Here is a 19,885-nt window from a genome sequence, read left to right as displayed (position 1 = left end):
ATACCCAAATCCATTAACATTTTAATTAGGTCATCAACACAGTCTCGCGGGAATCCACCCGTCTTACAACTAATCACCAATGATCCCAGTAACATGGTCGAGTAACTGTGTGGTTGTAACATCAGGGGGAATCCGAGGTATCACCCTCGTTGGATTCCGAACGATGTATCCGTCAAGGTGGGCTTAGAGGAATCACCCTCGTTGGTCCCACACTTGAGGGGTGGCACGACAGAGGCGTCATCGGGAATGGTGAAAGAGGAATCACCCTCGATAACCACGACCGACTAGCTATACTACAGAGATATCATCAGGAGTACTTAGCGAGGTGTCACCCTCGGTACCAGATAGTATCTCTGTAGCGTCGTACAACTAAGGGGGGTGTATGTGATGTGTCGGGTCTGGCTCGTCGATCGGGGATCGAGATTTGAAAACAAGCGGGGGAAGGACTACGGGGTCAAGAGGGGATGAGTGCTCCACCTATACTAAGCAAATTAAAGGTACATGACTGAAAGTAGCAGTTCATCAAAAATAGGCTATGCATCAGATATAGGAGCTAACTACAACAGTAGCAAAATACTAATGCAAGCAGCAGGAAGAAAGACATAGACGATATAGGAATGATCAAGGGGGCTTTGCTTGCCTTGCTGCTCTGCGGCAAAGGACTGGTCGGCAGGGTCGTAGATGCACCCGACAGCAGCGTCAGTCTCGGGGTCTACTGGTAAGAAGAGGGGGAAGAAACAGTAAATAATAGCAACAGATGCGACACGATGCATGCCATGGCAAGATGCAGGCTATAGATGATCTAACGCAGCAACATCCGTCATAGACGGGTCGGAAGAATATCTCATGATATTTCCCGGGTCTCGGGCTACTACCGGTCAGACTGGAAACGATGGAAATGTTCCATGTTTGCTATGCTAGGGACGCGTGACACACGAATGGACCGTGTATCCGGGTTCGTCTCGTTGTGCTAATCAACTTTCATGTTGAAAATATTTTAATGTGACTTACGGATTATTTTATATTAATTTTGAAAGTTTTATCAATAATTAGGAATTAAAAACAGATTTGAATAAATTAAATAAAATGCTACTATGACATCAGCATGATGTCATGCAGACATCAACAGTTGACTGGTCAACTGATGAGTGGGTCCCGAACGTCATAGGCACAAGTTTTTAATTAATATTAAATAGTAATTAACCAGGTTAATTTAATGGGGGACCCACGTGTCATACTCTATTTCTTCTAATTATCCAATTAATTAATTAAATAATATATCTATTTATTTATTTAATAAAAACATTATTTTTATTTTTATATTTTAATTTTAACTTTTCTTTAAAAGGGGTGTGGGGCCTCCCTGTCATAGATAGTGGGGTGCGTTGGCTTAGGCTAAATACACATATTTACCCACAGATACATATCCATACAATTAACGTATACCGCCATATACCGAAATATATACATACATACATACATACATATGTGCATCTCATACATACAAAATACATACGCAATACATTAATTATTTTTATTTCTTTTTCTCAACTCATCTCCCAACTCTCTTTGCTAACAACTAACAACTAACAACACAGACTGTCTTGCAACAGAGAAAGGAAGCATCTCCATCAACACCTACGCGAACCTAACGGCGCCGGATCGGAGTGCCGTCTGCTGGAACGGAACCGGGATGGCGCGAGGAAGAAGATGGTGGGAGGAGCCCGAGGAGGGGCTCACCGACGTTGACGAGAGGGCCCGGTGAAGCCGGAGTTCTCGTGAGGCGGAGGTGACGGCGAGGATGAAGCGGTGACGGTGGTGACGACGGTGGTGGTGCCGGAGAGGTCGTTGCCGGCGAGGAGAGCCGCCGAGAGGGGCCCCGGTGAGGAGGCCCCCGCGGGGATGGCGCCGCCGGAGTGGCTCGGCCGGCGCGGGGGGCGTGGGGGGTTGGTGTCGATGGGGAAGGGGCTCGGTCCCTGGTTGGGCAGGAGGGATCGGGCGTGAGGGGGGAGGCCGACGGGGTGGGGGAGGCCTCGGCCGCCGGATCCGGAGGGGGGGTCGCCGGCGGGATGAGAAGGGAGATCCGGGGGGCGGTCTCCACGGGAAGGGAGTGCTCGCGGGATCGGGAGGCCTGGGACTCTCAGTTGGGAAGGGAGCCGAGAGGCAGTGGAGTTCGTGGGGAGGGGCTGCGCGGTAGGTGGGGATCGAGGGGGTGGGAGTGGTTGGTGGGGGCTCAGGCTCGTGCTCTCAGGGGGGAAGAGCGAGCGAGCAGGGGAACGTGGGGGCGGCTGGGTGTCGGTGGGGGGAGGGGGCAGGAGGGATCGAGGGGAGTGGGATCCTCTTTGGTGGAGGCATGGGGAGTTGGGGAGCTAGGGGGGCTGATGGGTGGCCTGGCCGGCTGGGCCTCTAGGCCGAGTTGGGCCAAGGGGGGGGGGGTCTTTTCCTTTTCTTTTTTTAAAATACTTTCTTTTCTATTATTAATTCTAATTTTGTTGTTATTCTAATTTTATTTACTTTCTTTTATAATTTATTATACATGCTTTTAATATTTTATTTTTATTGAATTCTTTCCAGTTACTATATTTCTTTTCTCTATTTTATTTAAAGCTTCACTTTAAAATATATTGGGATTACCAATAATTCCAAAAGTGCCTCATTCATTTTTATACTTCGCTAGGTAATCTTTATAACTCCCCTCACATTATCATTTCAACAACCGAATCTTTTCACGTTTGACTTAATCTCAAAGCTTCGAATTTTGATTTGGTTTCAACCAACACGAGATAATTGATATAATCCACAGTGAAGTGGCATCATTAGCGCGGGATCACTGTCGCTTAATTACAATCATCACTGTAGCAAAAGTCGAGGATGTCACACCGTTCGACTACATCGGTTCGTCTGCTTCACGGAGTCGTTCTTCTTCTTAGCGGGATCTCAGGCAAGATGATCATTTCCCATTACTATCATTGCCATGCTAGTTTTTTTTGTTTCTATCGTTATGTCTCGCTGCCTACCACCTGATAAATATCAGCCTCTCAACATTGCCATGAAAACCTTCAACCTAATCACAACCTAGCAAACCACTGATTGGCTATGTTACCACTTGCTTAGCCATGTGTTAGCGTTGCTAGTTGCAGGTGCAGTTGTCTCCATGTGTTAACATGGGTTCCTTGTTAAATCACCCTATTAATTGCTATATAATTTATTGCACCTATATACTTGGTAAAAGGTGGAAGGCTTGGCCTTTCTAGCCTGGTGTTTTGTTCCACCTTTGCCGCCTTAGTTTCGGCTACCGGTGTCATGTTCCATGAATGAGCGCTCCTAACATGCTTGGGGTTGTTATGGGCACCCCTTAGATTCTCGTTTTAGGATAAAACTCGTCTGGCAAGGCCCAACATTGGTAATATTTTTGCCCGACATAGTAATTTTGTTAATACTAAAAAACATAGGGAGTTAGCGCTACCCGAGGATTAATTCAACATAATACAGGGGGGCAGTGGTGATGGTGTTGGTCCCAAATGTTCTGCGTGCGGGGCCACCGCGAGGAAACTCGAGGTTTGGTTCTCGTAGCTAGTTCCATCCGGCCGTGTCCTGAGAATGAGATCCGCGGCTCCTAACGGGTTCGTCGACACGTCGGGCGGCCTTGCTGGACTTGTTTTACCTTTCTCGAGCGGCTCGTGCGAGGGATTCCGGGGATGCTTTGGGTTATCTCGAGGCTGAGGTTTTCCAGTAGGAACCCGAGGAGATCACGGGTTTCCCTGATCGAGGTCATTCCACCGCAGCGTGTGGTAGTTTGTGATGGACTAGTTGGAGCACCCCTGCATGGTTAAATCTTTCGGAAAGCCGTGCACGCGGTTATGTGGCAATGTTGAAACTTTGTTTAACATCCGATTCTAGATAACTTGAAGTTAACCTAATTAATAACTTGCCAACTGAGTGCGTAACCGTGACTGTCTCTTTCGTGAGCTCCTTCTCCGACCGAGGACACGGTGGGGTTATGTCTGACGTAAGTAGGTGTTTAGGATCATTCATTTGATCATCAGTAGTTCACGTCCGTATGTGTAGATCATCCCCCTCTTATTCTTGTACTCGTAAGTTAGCCACCTCAAATAATGCTTAGTCGCTTGCCGCAGCCTCACCACTTAACGACACCTCACCCATTAAGCTATGCTAGTCTCGATACCTTTGGAAATGAGATTGCTGAGTCCCCTGTGGCTCACAGATTACTACAACACCAGTTGTAAGTACACGTAAAGTGATTAAGACGTGAGCGTGATGACTGTTCATTTAAAGTTTTTTCTTCTTCTTCGTCGATCTAGGATGGGTTCGAGGCCAACAGCCTGGGATAGCAAGGATGGACGTCGTTCTTTTATCGTTTGTTTTCGTCCGTAGACGGACCCTGCTCTTCTTCATGATGATTGTATGAATTGTACTGACGTGACTCTGATGTAGCTTGTGGCGAGTGTAAGCCAATTCCATATACTCATCTTTTTAGTACATGTACTTGTAACGATATCCATTCTTGCAAAATGACGAGATGCGTTTCTATCCCTGTCGAGGCCCTCGCGCTAAAATAAAGATTGAACCGCATTTTGGGCATTACATTCTTTTAGTTCAAAAACCGCCATCTCTCTCGGTTTCTATGTTTAATTATGTAGCCCATGTACATTAAGAGCAAATAAGTTCAAGTATATCAATAAATGGAAGTTCAGGTGTATGGAATTTGATACTTGTTGGGTGTATACAGGAGTATAGAAGGATTTGTTTCGTGTTGAATGAAGTGGAACTTGTTGTTATGCCTCTCAACATCTACCTCTTTCTTGCAGGTATTGAGGTCACGGAAGCTATTAGGTCTCTTTTTGAACCTTTTTTCTCTGGAACTTCCTTTCTGCTTTTGCTTCGGGTAAAATAGCACCACAATGAGCAAGCCGCCCCAGTCAGTGGGTTTCTTTCTTTCATTGTATTAGTTCCTAGCTAATACCGGTATGCTGCATTTCGCCATTCTATGACAGAAAGCAAAGCAATCAAAAAGCAATTAGAGTGAGAGAAACATATGCGGTTCTGAGAGGATAAAAAATTGTGGTGTAAAATAACATTTGAAATTGGCTCTTTTATTTTATTCAAGTCAATTTTTTAGGGTTTAGTGCACTGACAATTGTGAAATTTGTATATTGTACATGTTGAACGTCTCTGTTTTGTCATTATGTACTTCTATTTTTGGACATGATGACATTGTAAGTTTGGGTGTAGGAAAAATGTTAAAAAATCACTAATGTAAGTTTACGTGTTCATTCCTTTATTCACAAAACTCTACGAGTTTATCCTGGATCAGTAAAATGTTCAGTCAAATCAGTCCAATATTGATTTGGGATTTCGAAAAACAAAAAATATATTGTTTTTTTTGGATAAAGTTGTAAGTTCAACAAGACGTCTCAGATAAGTTTGGAATAATGTTGAGAAATACCCCAGTGAAATTCAAATGGTAAAAGTTCAAGACAGCGAAATTCAAATGGTAAAAGTCCAAGACGTAAAATGAGAGAAGTCCATAACATCATCGAAAAAAATGTTAGAGTTCAAAAAAATACTACATTTTGTTTTAAAAAATATCATTCAGTTCAATGATATAAACCATGCAAGTATGAGGGCTATCATACCGTAAACCATTGAAAAGTTACGAGGAATACCATACCGAACAAACAAAGAAAAGTCTAGTTCATGAAAATACACCGAGTACAAACCCACAAGGACATCAGCTCAAGTACTTTCTTTTCAAAACCATTCGAAATTACTATACCAAAAATACCTAACTACAAACACACACAAAGATTAGTACGAGTACTCTATTTTTCGGACGGGAAAAGAGCACGAGGGGTCTTACCATATTCAAAACTACTCTTAAACATTGTGAATTTGAGAAAACGTTCAACATGACTAAGTTAGCTTTCCTCATGGCGACAAACTTTAAAAAAAAATCATGTTTGAAACAAAATTTAATCGAATTCGAATTCAAATTTAAACCGTAAAGAATTAGAAAAAACTTTTATTATGCAAAAGTTGCACATTTTTCATAGCTTTCCAATCCCATATCATTTGCGTCAATCCGACAAACCGCTTGCAAAAAATCGCGAAAATACGTTTCGCCTAGAATTTCACCATTTTTTCAATTACTTTTAAATTATACAGAATTTGAAAAACATTTTACATATAGAAGATGCGGATTTTCACTAGCTTTCCAACACTATCTCATTTGCTCAATTCTGGTAAAGTGTTTGAAATTAACTCCAAAATACGATTTGAGTTTTCGGTTTTGAAGAAAATCGCTCTTAAACCATGATGATTTTGCTAAAAATGTTCTATTTGACTGTTATCTAGATGTTAAGAGCTTTTCAACTATATATTACACGCGCTATTCCGATGATCTTTTCTTGCAATGTTTGTTATTTCCGTTTTGAATTAGACAGGATGATCACTTTGACGTAATGAAAGCATTAGTCCAACCATTCAAATTCGTCGGTTCAACAATAGTAACATCTTTACGTATTAATAAAGCACCTATTGCTTCTATGGTACATTATGGAAATTGCTCCTGAAGTTTGCATAAATTACCCACCATGTCACCGGTAAGTAATAGAAAACGTTTCTCAAAGCGAAAAATCTCAGACTGGGCCGGCCCATGTAAAAACCTCATATATTACGCTCTGCATCCTGGAAGAATATCCAGCACACCGTATGGGCCGACCCATGCAGAGGCGCCAGTTTTTTTAATTCCTTTTATTTATTTATCTTCAGTTCCATTTTATTTTTCTATTTTAAATAATTTAGAACTTCAAATAACCTTTAGACTTTTAGTAAACTTAAAATTTTAAATCAAAATATTTTAAAAAATAAAATGTTTGTGACTTCAAAAACTGCTCGGAGTTTTTGTAAAAAATGCTCGCATATACAATAAAATGTTTGTAAAATAAGAAAAGTCCATGATTTCAAATCAAACTCCATGTATTAAAAATTATTAAAAGCATTTAACAAAATGCTTTCTAATTCAAAATATGTTAATGCATTTATAAAATGTCCTAAAATTTTAAAAATAGCTAATGCCTGTTTTGATAGTTTCTTTTTTTATTTAAATTTTTCCGTTCCATTTTTTGTTTATTTATAATTAAATAATTTAGAATAAAAAAGCATTTGCATATTAAAAAATTGGAATTTTGAATTAAAATGTTGACGAAAACATAAAATGTTTGTGGATTCAAAAAAGGCGCCGGATTTTTATATTTTTTTTGCAAATTCCAGAACAATGTCCGTGAATTTAATAAATATATTACTGACTTATAAAAATGTTTGTTTATTCAGAAAAACTTCATGCGTTTCAAAAATGTTTGTGAATTTAAACTAAAATCCTTCAACATAAAAAATTATGTTCGTCTTTTCTAGAATTGGTCGCCAATTCAAAAGAAAATATTTAAAACCGTTTGAAATATAAAAATATTCACGATTTTTAGTAAATGTTTGTAAATTGTAAAAAATGTTCTCGATTTGAAAATTGTTCTCATATTTATAAAATTGTTTATGAAAGATCTAATTTATGTAGTTAAACATTAATGCTTCTAAGTCTTTGTGAAAATATACCCGTGTGATTTTTGAAGAATTAACTGTTGGATGGATCAGATTATTATTGTATGTTTTCTAACAATAATTCTTGAAATTAAGAATAATTCTTTGAGTTATCAAGATTTTTGACAACCAAGATATTTTTTTCTGAAAATGTAAAGATGGTTCCAACTTGTGAATAAATTTAAAAGAAAAGAAACAATTTCTTGCATTTGTGCATAAAATTTCAAAATCGAGCGATGATGTGTGAACATAATATGACCTTCATCATTAAAGATTATGTTTTTTTCCATTACAACGCGCACGGACAATTTTGCTAGTAATATTAATATTCTGTTACACGAAACATAATACTCCTAGCTCCCATGAAAACAATCAGCCCTGTATAGGGCGTGCGAGGATGTTCCCGAAGTGGTAAAGTGGCGATAAAAAGAAAATAAAAAAGCAACCCAGCCCCATCCCCTACCCATTCTTCCCCAATCCACCCCGACCATCTCGCGCCGCCGGCCGGCCGGCATCCACTTCTCCTCCCCAAGTGCGTCGCCTCCGGCCCGGACCACCACCCCCCTTACCAGTGCATCGCCGCCTGCCTGCACCTCCTTCCCCTCTGAGTGGACAGCCGTCGGCTCGCACCTCCTTCCCCTCCCAATGGACCACCGCCTAACTGCACTACCTCCTTGCATCCTTCGGCGATGTGCCGCACGAACCCCGCCTCCTCCAGCGATGCGCCGCTCCTCCCTCCCACCGAACCCACCTCCTTCACCGCATGGCCACACAACACTACTGCAAATCCTGCCTCATCCGCCGCGCATCCACACATCCCTGCCCAGAACCCTGCCTCCACGGCGTCGGCATGCATCCGCGCGCACCTCTGATGGACCCGTGTTTCCTACTCCTTGTATCCTTGCTGCCGCCTCTGCCCTCAATCCTTGCCACCTTCAAGTTCTAACGACCGTTGGAGCTCGCCGGCATGGAGTACATAGCCATCGGGCGTTGAACTTTTTGTTGTTGTTGTTTGAGAACTAATGACGATGCTGCAGCGATAGCACCTTTCTTCATTTTGCCTTGATTTTGTGTCTCCACACTTTGCACAATGTTTCTCTTTCTATGATTCAATTGAAGTAAAATAGTTATGTTTCAGACAAAATGCATGTACTAGCATACTCAAACTTTAGGGATCCGGAACCCTCTATGAACCGCCGTGGATTTTTTGTGTGCAGAGGCCGGAGGAAGAGAAGACATCAATCAACACACACGTTCTGAAAAATGTTAGAAATTCAAGAGCTTTTTTGCACTTCACCTTTGGTGCGCTTTTAAGTTCGTCTACTTACTGATCGAGGGATGTCAAAATGCAATAATATGTTTCATATCATCAAAATGTCTCCGCTCAATTGTCGAAATCTTGGGGAAATCTAGAAAATATTATGGTTTGAAGAAAATTTCAAATGCCTACAACTAACTCCCATGTATGGCATCTGTTATGATATTTTGGTAGTCTAGATAATGCCTATTCAGTTCTTCTTATATACTCCCTCCGTTCCTAAATATAAGACCTTTTAGAGATTACACTATGGACTAGATACGGAACAAAATGAGTGAATCTACATCCTACAATATGACTACATACATCCGTATGTAGTTTATAGTGGAATTTCTAAAAGGTCTTATATTTAGGAACGGAGGGAGTATAAGCCAACAAACATCTACAATAGTTCTTCAATAGCAGTTAAACAAAAAAAAAACTGTAGCACTCCTTTAGTTTTATTCATCATGCATTTAGTTAAATCGCAGAAACTTACTGATCCATCATGCATTTTCCGCTCTGATGTTGAAAACTGTTGCTCACCTATGCTTCAGTTATATTGTGGAGAACTTGGTCTGGATTATGAAGATGCAGCGAAAATGTCAGTTTGTGATAAGAAGAATGTTGTGATTAATATTCTCACTTACGCTATTATGTAGAACTCGTGGAAGACACGAAACATTATATACTTTGGTGGGTTGATGTGGTTTGAAATGCAGGTGATGTGGTTGCGATTGCGGCTAGGCTAAACTAGGGAAGAAGAAGAGAAAGATATCCATCCACCTGTTAGGTCCAAGTACGTGAAACTCGCGCTGACGCATCGTGTCCTTCTGCGTGCCGCCGAAGAAAATGCTGCTTGACGGTTATGCCTCTATTCTTTGTGAAGTATTAGGGCATGTACAATGATATCTACTCAGCTGTCTATAACAACTACCACGTCTGAAATTTATCTAGGTGGCGGAGAGAGAACGTGGAAAGAGAATGAGGGTGTCTGTAGTTTTGCAGACGGTCGATATCCCAAAAATATCGCTCCTTATCGACAGCTGCTTGCGGTTGTACATTCGCATCATCGGTAGTTTGCCCCAACGACACAGCCGAAAAATATCGCTCCTTATCGACAGCTGCTTGCGGTTGTACATTCGCATCATCGGTAGTTTGCCCCAACGACACAGCCGAACCGCCGAATCTCGTGCTCCACAAGTCCAAATATGATCGATATTTTCCTTGTAACAGACTCCAAAAGAGTTGGTCCATTGTAAAGGGTATTTTCAATACTATCTAGAGCTGACATGAAGCGTTGTTATAGATAGTAGGTGTCTATACTAATGTACATGCCCTTAGTCTAGCGATTTCTTTATAGCTCCACTTTTTGACTTTTAGTTACTTTACTTTGGATGCATCATTCTCTCTCTAGGGTTGTAATGGATGCTTATGTCAAATCATGGTTTCATTTTCACTAAAAATGGAGCAGGGCGAGATGCCTTTTATTAAAAAATTACTTGGATGTGTCAAACAAAAAAACATCTGAAAGTGGAGCAGAGTTTGATCTTAAAACTGTATTTGGATGAGTTCCCACAAAAAAAGAATGTTCGGTACGTTAGTTACAAAAACAACCGAAGTTCAAAATAATAGCACACGGGGATAAAAATAATAGGAGCACTCTATAACAAAATAGTAGTTGAAGCACAATGTTTGTGGCATATGCAGAAATAGATCATGAATATATAAGATAACACCGTCTGTGTGAAATAGCCAGAGTACTATAGTTGTACGTAGTAGCTCCCCACAACACTCACATGGATATAATACAACAACCAACACAGCTCCGCCGGAACCCTCACGAAGCCACGTGCTTGAGTATTCGGTTCTCCATCACGCATGAAAAAACTGTTAAACGTCTTTGCAGAAGTTGTTCAGTTTTTGTTGTCCCCATTCATAACAAAAAGAATCTGAGAAGTTCGAATTCAACTAAACGAATAGTTCACATTTAACTATTATCGGAAAAAAAATCAGTTGCATGTTTCATAACTAATGCAATTTGTTTGCTAAATGCCCCTTAAAAATTATGCTCTATGATGTATGATTATTAAGAAAAATAAAAAACTGTTAAGTGAAACAAAGACACAGGAAAGTTCAAAAATGCAATAAGCAAAACTGAGTTCTTATAAGAAAAAAAATTGAGTGAAACTTATACACGGGGAACAAAAGAATTAGAATGAAACGATCCCTTGGAATTTCATGGCGAACACCAGAAGTTCACACATTTAAAAATACAAAACATGTGGCGAGACATAAAACTTAATTATTTATAAACATTAAAATTTTGGCGTTTCTAAAAAATTAGAAGTTCAAAGTTAAAAAAAGGAGCGGGTCAGTGTTGATTGTGAAACTCAAAATTCCCCGTTAATAGAGAATAAACCAAGAAGTTCAAATTAAAAATATTGGAGTAATGTGATGCGTATATAGTATGAAGGAAAAGAAGCGTCACCTAAAAATAATGTTAACTCTCGAAATTCAAATTTAACACACAAAAAAATGCCCAACAAGTTCATATAAAAAGTACTTCAAAAATCTTTATAAAAACCGGATATCCCCATTTATAGAAAACAGAGAAATTGAAATTAAATAACAGACCAGTTCAATATTTATTACAAAACTAGGATTATCCCATTAATAAAAGAAATAAAACAAGAAGTCCAAATTATAGAATTAGAGAAGTTCGATATTTACATGTTGAAGTTCAAATTTTCCATGTTACTAACAAATAAAACTAAGAAGTTCAAATTTTAAAAATGCTGAAGTTCAATGTCTACAAAAAATCACAATTTTTCGTGTTATTAAAAGATTAAAACCAAGAAGTTTATATTTTAGAACAAGAAGTTCAAAAGACATATATTTTCCATTTCACTAAAAATGAAACAAAGAAAGGCAAATTAAAAATAGCGGATCAGCTTGATCTATACAAAAAATTATATTCTTCTTGTTTTTAGAAAAAAGTGTTTAATTCAATTCAAAGAAATGTATTTAATTTAATTCAATTCTCGAGTTTTTCTATTAGATATATACTATGCTGGTTAGTTTATAATAAGAAGAATGCGTAGTGCGGCTACAAAAAAGATGTATAGGTACGAGATCTCAATTTTTTTCTGTTAGATATATACTATGCTGGGAAGTTCAGACTATGAAGAAGAAGAAGAAGAAAAAGAAGACATCATCATCATCATCATCATCATCGAAGAAGAAGAAGAAGAAGAAGAGGTGGTTGAAAAACAAACACCGCAAGGAGAAAAGCCTAGGAGGAGCGCAAGGCTCATGAACAATTAGACAACGTCGAAACAATCATCATGTACATTAGGCTTATGTCATGGAATAATCAAATAAACTTATGCCATGTGAACACATATTATGTCTTGCCGAGGTAGGGGAGGGGGGTCTCAGTATAAAAATACATGATATTTCCATAATATAATTTGAATGTTTTGTGTATGTCATTCATAACAAGTATTACCGTGTTCAAAGAATGCTCTTAAACCCGTCGGGGAACGTTGCATGGGAAACAAAAAATTTCCTACGCACACGAAGACCTATCATGTTGATGTTCATGTACGAGAGGGAGATCGATCCACGTACCCTTGTAGATCGCTAAGCGGAAGCGTTAATAAACGCGGTTGATGTAGTGGTACGTCTTCACGATCCGTCCCCCGAACCGTCCCACGATCCGTTCCACGAACCGTCTCGCGATCCGTTCTGATCAAGTGCCGAACGGACAACACCTTCGCGTCCTGCACACGTACAACTCGATGATGATCTAATCTAGAGGAAGAACTATGAGGTGATGATCTATTCCTGCAGGGCTCTGCCCGAGCTCCGCAGAAATCTAATCTAGAGGAAGAAGTATGAGGTGTAAGTTTGAGTTGCACGTGGCAAAGTTGTGTCTCAAACATCCCTAAACCTCTAGTATATATAGGAGGAGCCAAGGTGTGGGGCAAAGCCCTAGGGAGCCGGCCAAAGGAGGCCCTCCTTGGGTCGGTTGAAGTGGGAGGGAGGAGTCCTCCTCCAATCCCACTTGGATTAGGACTCGTTCCTTATTTTCCCACCTCTTTTCGGTTTTCCACTTTTTCCTCATGGGATTTCCTTGGATGACTTTGTCGGCCCATTATACCTTATTGTACATCCAATAAACCCATCTGGACCCCTTGGGGCATGGTGGGCCCACCCAGTGGGCCCCCCGGAACCCATTCGTCACTCCCGGTACACTCCCGGTAATGCCCGAAAACTTTCCGGAATCCAAACACCAACTTCCTATATATCAATATTCGTTTCCAGACTATTCCGGAAACCCTCGTGACGTCCTTGATCTCATCCGGGACTCCGAACAACCTTCGGTCACCAACACATGTAACTCAACTATACTAAAACATCATCGAACCTTAAGTGTGCAGACCCTGCGGGTTCGAGAACTATGCAGACATGACCCGAGACATTGCTCGGTCAATATCCAATAGCGGAACCTGGATGCCCATATTGGATCCTACATATTTTACGAAGATCTTATTGTTTGAACCTCTGTGCCAAGGATTCATATAATCCCGTATGACATTCTCTTTGTCCTTCGGTATGTTACTTGCCCGAGATTTGATCGTTGGTATCCCTATACCTATTTCAATCTCGTTATCGGCAAGTCTTTTTACTCGTTTTGTAATACAAGATCCCGTGACTCATACTTGAGTCACATTGCTTGCAAGGCTTGTGTGTGATTTTGTATTACCGAGTGGGCCCCGAGATACCTCTCCGTCACACGGAGTGACAAATTCCAGTCTTGATCCATGCTAACTCAAGGGATGCCTTCAGAGATACCTGTAGAGCACCTTTATAGTCACCCAGTTACGTTGCGACGTTTGATACACACAAGGTATTCCTCCGGTGTCAGTGAGTTACATGATCTCATGGTCATAGGAATGAATACTTGACACGCAGAAAACAATAGCAATAAAATGACACAATCACATGCTACGTTCATAGTTTGTGTCTTGTCCATCACATGATTCTCCTAATGATGTGATCCCGTTATCAAGTGACAACACTTGACTATGGTCAGGAAACCTTGACCATCTTTGATCAACGAGGTAGTCAACTAGAGGCTTACTAGGGACAGTGTTTTGTCTATGTATCCACACATGTATTTGTGTTTCCAATCAATACAATTATAGCATGGATAATAAACGATTATCATGAACAAAGAAATATAATAACAACTAATTTATCATTGCCTCTAGGGCATATTTCCAACAGTCTCCCACTTGCACTAGAGTTAATAATCTAGTTCACATCACCATGTGATTTTAACGAATCCAACACCCATATAGTTCCCCACTGACGCACCCCGTCGACAAGTCCATCGTGCCTATTGGGCGATCTACTTACAGTTAGAGGATGTTTCGTCGTGCAGCTAGAACAGAGCTCAATCTACAGCAAGAGCACATCTCGACCTACAGCCGGGTTACGATGACGATTCAGTTTGATATGAGTTAATGCAATGATTCAATTTTGTGATATAAGGAAACATCCTCTATTTAGAAAAAAATAGATGCAAAGGAATACAGTTATGAAAATTATTATTATGGTTCCATTTTGAATTTTGCAAGTTATCTCTACTAGCGTTCAACTATTATGATCATAGGATATTTTTATCCTCCTCCACTCACTCGTTTGAAGCAGAAAAAATCCAATCATGATGCACATAAAGGAAGAAGCAAGAGAAGAAAGAAAACTTAGAAAAATGGGCAACCAACATTGAATGGATAAGGAGGAACATGTAGACGTGAATAGAAGTATGTGACTTAGGCAAGAGCTTCAATCCTTATGGGAAAGTCTATAAATTATACGCCCCTTATTCTTGGGCCAAAGATCTTACTATTTCCGAAGGAACTTGGGCTACATTTCTTTTCAATTTCCATTCAACAATTTCTATCTGTTTCCACGCCCTTTTCTTGCCTTTGGTGCAAATCCAATTATCTAAATTTGGAAATAAGAAGCAATTCTCCCATTGGTAGCAAATGGTTATCCATTAAGCGGAGGAAATAGTAATAAAAAGAAAAAGGCTTATGCTCTTTTATCTTAAAAGAACGGAATATGGGTATTTCTGTTTCCAGAGTAGGATCCGTGGCTCAAATTAAAGCGGTGATGCAATACACCAAGTGATGGTGTTTATCTATATAGTGAAGTTTAGCCTAGACAACCACCAACATTCCTCTCCCTGTGTGTGCGTGCAAAAACGGGTTGTTTTTCTTCTTACTTTTTTTGTATATTAGAGAAAGAGAAAGAAGTTCAAATATAAGAATCGAAAAGCTTCAAAGTATGTAACACGATAAAAAGTTCGTGTACGAAATTTACATGGAGAAATAAAATGTAAATTCACAAGAAGTTCATGTATAAAATGTAAATTCAATATGAAGTTCATCTATAAAGTCGCGTGCACAAATATACTATACACACTCGCCATGCACACGTGTGATTTTTTCTCTCTCTCTCTAGTAACTAGCATGTTTGGTGAATCTGTGACGTCCTGCGACTACTAATAGAGAAGAAAAATCGCTACTCAAGTTCATTGTGAGATAAATGAAACCAATTAGTAAACTCGGTAGCCCATAGTGTGTCGCCACCCATTTCTTTTATAAGATGGTCATGTGTGCATGCGTGTGATGGTCATGTGTGCGTGCGTTAGGTGTGCTCGTGCTATGGGTATGTTATTCCTTTATTTCTTGAATAAATCAGAAGTTCATACATAGAAAAAATAGAACTTCAAAAAACTATGAAGTTCACATTTTTAAAATAGAGAAGTTCTAAGTTTATTAAAGAAAGAAAAACAATTTTTCTACATTTCAAAAAAATGAAATAAAAAATTGACAATTTAAAGAAGAGCAGTTGGATCTTTGTTAAACCACTCTTAGCAAAAATAAAAAGTAAGAAGTTCAATTTTAAATAATAGAATAGTTCAATGTATATTAAAACTCACATTTTCCTCCTTATTAAAAGAATAAAACAAAGATGTTCGAACTAAAATAACGAAGTAGTTCAATGCATATAAAACAACTCAAATTTTCCTCATTATTAAAAAAATAAAAAGAGAGCTTCAATTTATAATATTATAGTGGTTTGATCTTTTCTATAAAACTCAGATTTCATCCGTAAGTAAAGAAAATGAGAGTAGTTCAAAGTGATAATAGCGTGAAGTTCAAGTACTGCATGATGTGTGTTTATGTCCGAAAAAATAATAAGGCAAAGTCAAAATATTGGTTGCTAGAAGTTCAAGTGCTCGGCACGGGTAAGTTCAAAAATTGTTATGAGAGAGGTTCATCATGTATCTACATGTTTAAAAACGCACAAAAAGATGTTTTCAAATAATTCTCTCAATGTTCTATCACAAAATAGAGGGTAAAAACAAATTGGTGTATGTTATTCAAAAATAGAAGTTTAAACATATTAGAAAAACCTGCATATTTTAAACGTGTTTATAATGGTACATCATTTATGCAACTCCGAGAAACAAGCAACGGATTACGAATAAAAATACGTGACCGAAGTTCAGTGTGAAAACGGAAAGCAGTTCAACTACTACACGGAATGCATTTTAGTTGAGAATAATAGAATAAAAAACTGAAATCCTAGAAGGATTATTGCAAGAAGTTCTTTCAAAAACACAAAAAAGATTTTACCCTGTATTTCCATGTTCAAAAACACACAAAAAAGACTTACCCTGTATTTCCATGTTCAAAAACACAAAAAAGATTTATTTTTTTTGCATTTTAATCCACAAATAATTTCAATTATTATTTGGGACCAATTCAATTTCAAAAATTAAAATCAAAAATTCAAATTACAAAAACGGAGAAAGTTCACGTAGTACATAGTGTGTTTAATATGAGAAAAATGAATAAAAAGGCAAGGTCCAATTTTTTTGTTTCTATAAGTTCAAGTCCTCGGTTGGAGAAAGTTAACAAAAATTATTGTGAGAGAGGTTTGCACAAAAGGAATATAATTTGTGTAACACCGACGAATGGGTGAGAAATTACAAACGAAGGTACGTGATAGAAGTTCAACGTAAAAACATGGAGTTCAACTACTAGAGTGAATGAAAGTCAGATGAAAATCTTTTAAACTGTTGCGAGTATGAAAAAAGATCAACATGGAAAAATTGAGTGTTTAAAACAGCTTTAAATCCGTATATCATTTGCTCAATTCCGATTTGTGGATGGAGAGTTACGAGCGAAAAACAACACATGAAAAACAGAGTGCAGTTCAAGTAGACAACCCGAGAAGTTCAAGTTCTTCACTGGGTGCATTTTCGAAGACCCTGTTTCGCGATAAAAGCAGAATGCAGGATATTGTTGTTTTCAACATTATTTGAAAACGGCCAGGAATCAGAGAAAACTAGCTACATGAAAAAGTTTCCATTTTCCTTAGCTATTCAATGGTATATTATTTGCCAAATTCCGATACAGTTTGTAAAAATTACGGCCAAAAAAAGTTTTTATAAAATCATGAAGAATTGGAAAAACGAGTCTACATATGAAAGTTTCGCACTAGTTCAAGCTTTCCAACGCCATATTGATACATCCCAAACGTATCTATAATTTCCGCTTGTTCCATGATCTTTTGGGTGACAATGTTATATGTTTTTCTACACTTTCATATCATTTTAGACATATTTAGACTAACCTACTAAGTCAGTGCACCCAGTGCCAGTTTCTGTCTCCTGATGTCTATTTTGCAGGGCCTTTTACCCAATTTTCCGAAGCCCAAAAAAATTCAGAAAAATTATATAAAAATCAGCGAAACAGAAGCTTCCGGATCACTGAAGGAGGGCCAGAGGGGTGCCAGGGGCCTCCCAGGCGGCCTGCTGGCGCGGCCAGGCCCTAGGCCGCGCTAGGAGGTCGCCTGGGTGGGTCCCACCTCCTCCGGTGCCATCCTTTGGCCTATATTTAGAGTCCCGAGAGGAAACCCTCGCAGACTTTCTGGAATCGCGAATTTCTCCATCGTTCCGCCACCGCAACGCTTCCGAGATTGGGAGCGTCATGAGACCTCTTCCCGGCACCCTGCTGGAGGGAGGATTGACCTCCGGGAGCTTCTCCACTGCCATGGACACTTCTCGGACGTGCCGTGAGTAGTCCTCCTTGGACCATGAGTCCATAACCAGTAGCTATGTGATGTCTTCTCTCCAATCTTGTGCTTCAATGGTTAGTCCTTGTGAGCTGCCCTACATGATCAAGGCATTTATCTAATTCTCTCGCTATTGCTATGCTCTGTTTGTTGGGATCCGATGGATTACGAGATTATGTTTAGATTTTTATGAGTTATATATTTGATTATCCTTTTATATTATGTTCCTTAGTGATTCATGCATGTTCTCCGTTGCTTTTTATTGCTTTGGCCAAGTAGTAGATTGTAACAAGAGGGAGCGTTATGCATGATTGTGGGTTCATGCCCCTCGATGTCTAGCTTGAGTGATATAAACATGAGACTAGGGGATGTGCTTGTTGCCACCAGGGAGAAAACAATGGTGCTTGTGACCACGGTTGCAAGGATTGTTTACCTTGCACAAAGTTCGTTAATGCAGTTGTCCGTTGCTTTGAGTTTACACTTTGGGTGGGGCTCGCAACTTAATACCGGAGAGATGTTCTGGATAGATATCTCAAGGTGGATGATTAGTAAGTATATGTTGATGAATAAACGGCCTACTTGTCTTGACGTACTGCCCATTACTATTGAACCTCCAACTATCAAGGAGCATAATTAGCATTGTGGTGCGATCATAATTCTGTCAATTGCCCAACTGTGATTTGTTTACCCAAGCATAGTTGTTTATCGTCTTTTGGGAGAGAGACATCACTAGTGAACATCATACGACTCCGGTCCATATCACCATCATAGTTTACACCTCCATCGTTTACCGCTTTCATTTACTTTTCCGTTGCAATCACTATTACCTCCCCGCTTGTGTTTTGATCCTTTGCAAACTACAAGGCCGGAGAGATTGACAACCTCTCTGTACTCGTTGGGAGCAAAGTTATTTGTTGTGTGTGCAGGTCCACGTCTTCTGCTAGCACCAGGGTGGAACACACCTACTTGTTGAGCCTAGGAGTCCTCCTGGTTCGTTAAACCTTATAGTCTGTGCGTGAGGGAAATTTGCTGCTGACCACATCTCCACCTTCCACTTGGGGTAACCAATGAGGGGCAAGAAGTATATACATCAACTCATCATCAAAGCTAGGGAGGAGAAGCTCAAGCTAGAGACTTCTATTCCTAGGAAGCTAGAAGAAGGTTGGGATCCTATGGTCAAAATAAAATTGAATAATATCTCTTGCTTTGCTTTGTGTGATGCTGGAGCTAGTGCTTCCGTTATGCGCAAAAGAATGTATGATGTGCATGATTGGAAACCTTATGATCCATGTTTTTTGGTGTTCGTCTTGTTGATTCTTCCATAAAGAAACCTTTATGGAGAATTGATGATGTTCTTATTATTGTCAATGATAATCATGTGCCCGTTGATTTTCTTATTATGGACATTGAATGTGATCCTTCATGTCCAATTAATTTGGGACGTCCTTTTCTTCGCACCATTGGTGCTATCGTTGACATGAATGAGAATGGAACACTTCCCTAGAAAGAAGACTAAGTTACCTTATGAGTCCGTTACACGGGCAAGTTATTCTTTTGGAGTTGATAACACTTGATCTTCTTGCATTATGCCTAGCTCAAAGGCATAAAAGAAAGCGCTTGTTGGGAGGCAACCCAATTTGTTTTTACTTTCTGTTTTAGTGGTCTTGATGTGTGTTATTACTGTATCAACATCATTGTATATTTAGTTTTAAGCTTTGTGCCAAGTTATAGCCTCCGAGTGCAAGAAAGTTCAAAAATTGTGACATGTTGTCCAGAAACAGATTCTGTCTGCTTGACGACACAATTCGCCAA

At 39.5% G+C, this 19,885-nt stretch overlaps 1 long non-coding RNA gene across 2 annotated transcripts; it reads left to right on the top strand.

Annotated features, from left to right (window-relative positions):
* Positions 1-8,035: 8,035 nt before the first annotated feature.
* Positions 8,036-10,293, top strand: LOC123430048. 2 transcript variants are annotated; one of them, XR_006622837.1, is made up of 3 exons: positions 8,036-8,916; positions 9,469-9,776; positions 9,869-10,293. It is a non-coding gene; the product is annotated as an uncharacterized LOC123430048 (long non-coding RNA). The 2 variants fall into 2 exon arrangements; XR_006622836.1 differs by lacking the exon at positions 8,036-8,916 and having other exon boundaries at positions 9,243-9,776.
* The last annotated feature ends 9,592 nt before the right edge of the window (positions 10,294-19,885 follow it).

This window comes from Hordeum vulgare, chromosome 2H (genome assembly GCF_904849725.1).
Source record: "Hordeum vulgare subsp. vulgare chromosome 2H, MorexV3_pseudomolecules_assembly, whole genome shotgun sequence".
Lineage (NCBI taxonomy): Eukaryota > Viridiplantae > Streptophyta > Magnoliopsida > Poales > Poaceae > Hordeum > Hordeum vulgare.
Note: the sequence above shows the minus strand (reverse complement) of the source record. Positions and strands in the feature narration are given on the sequence as shown.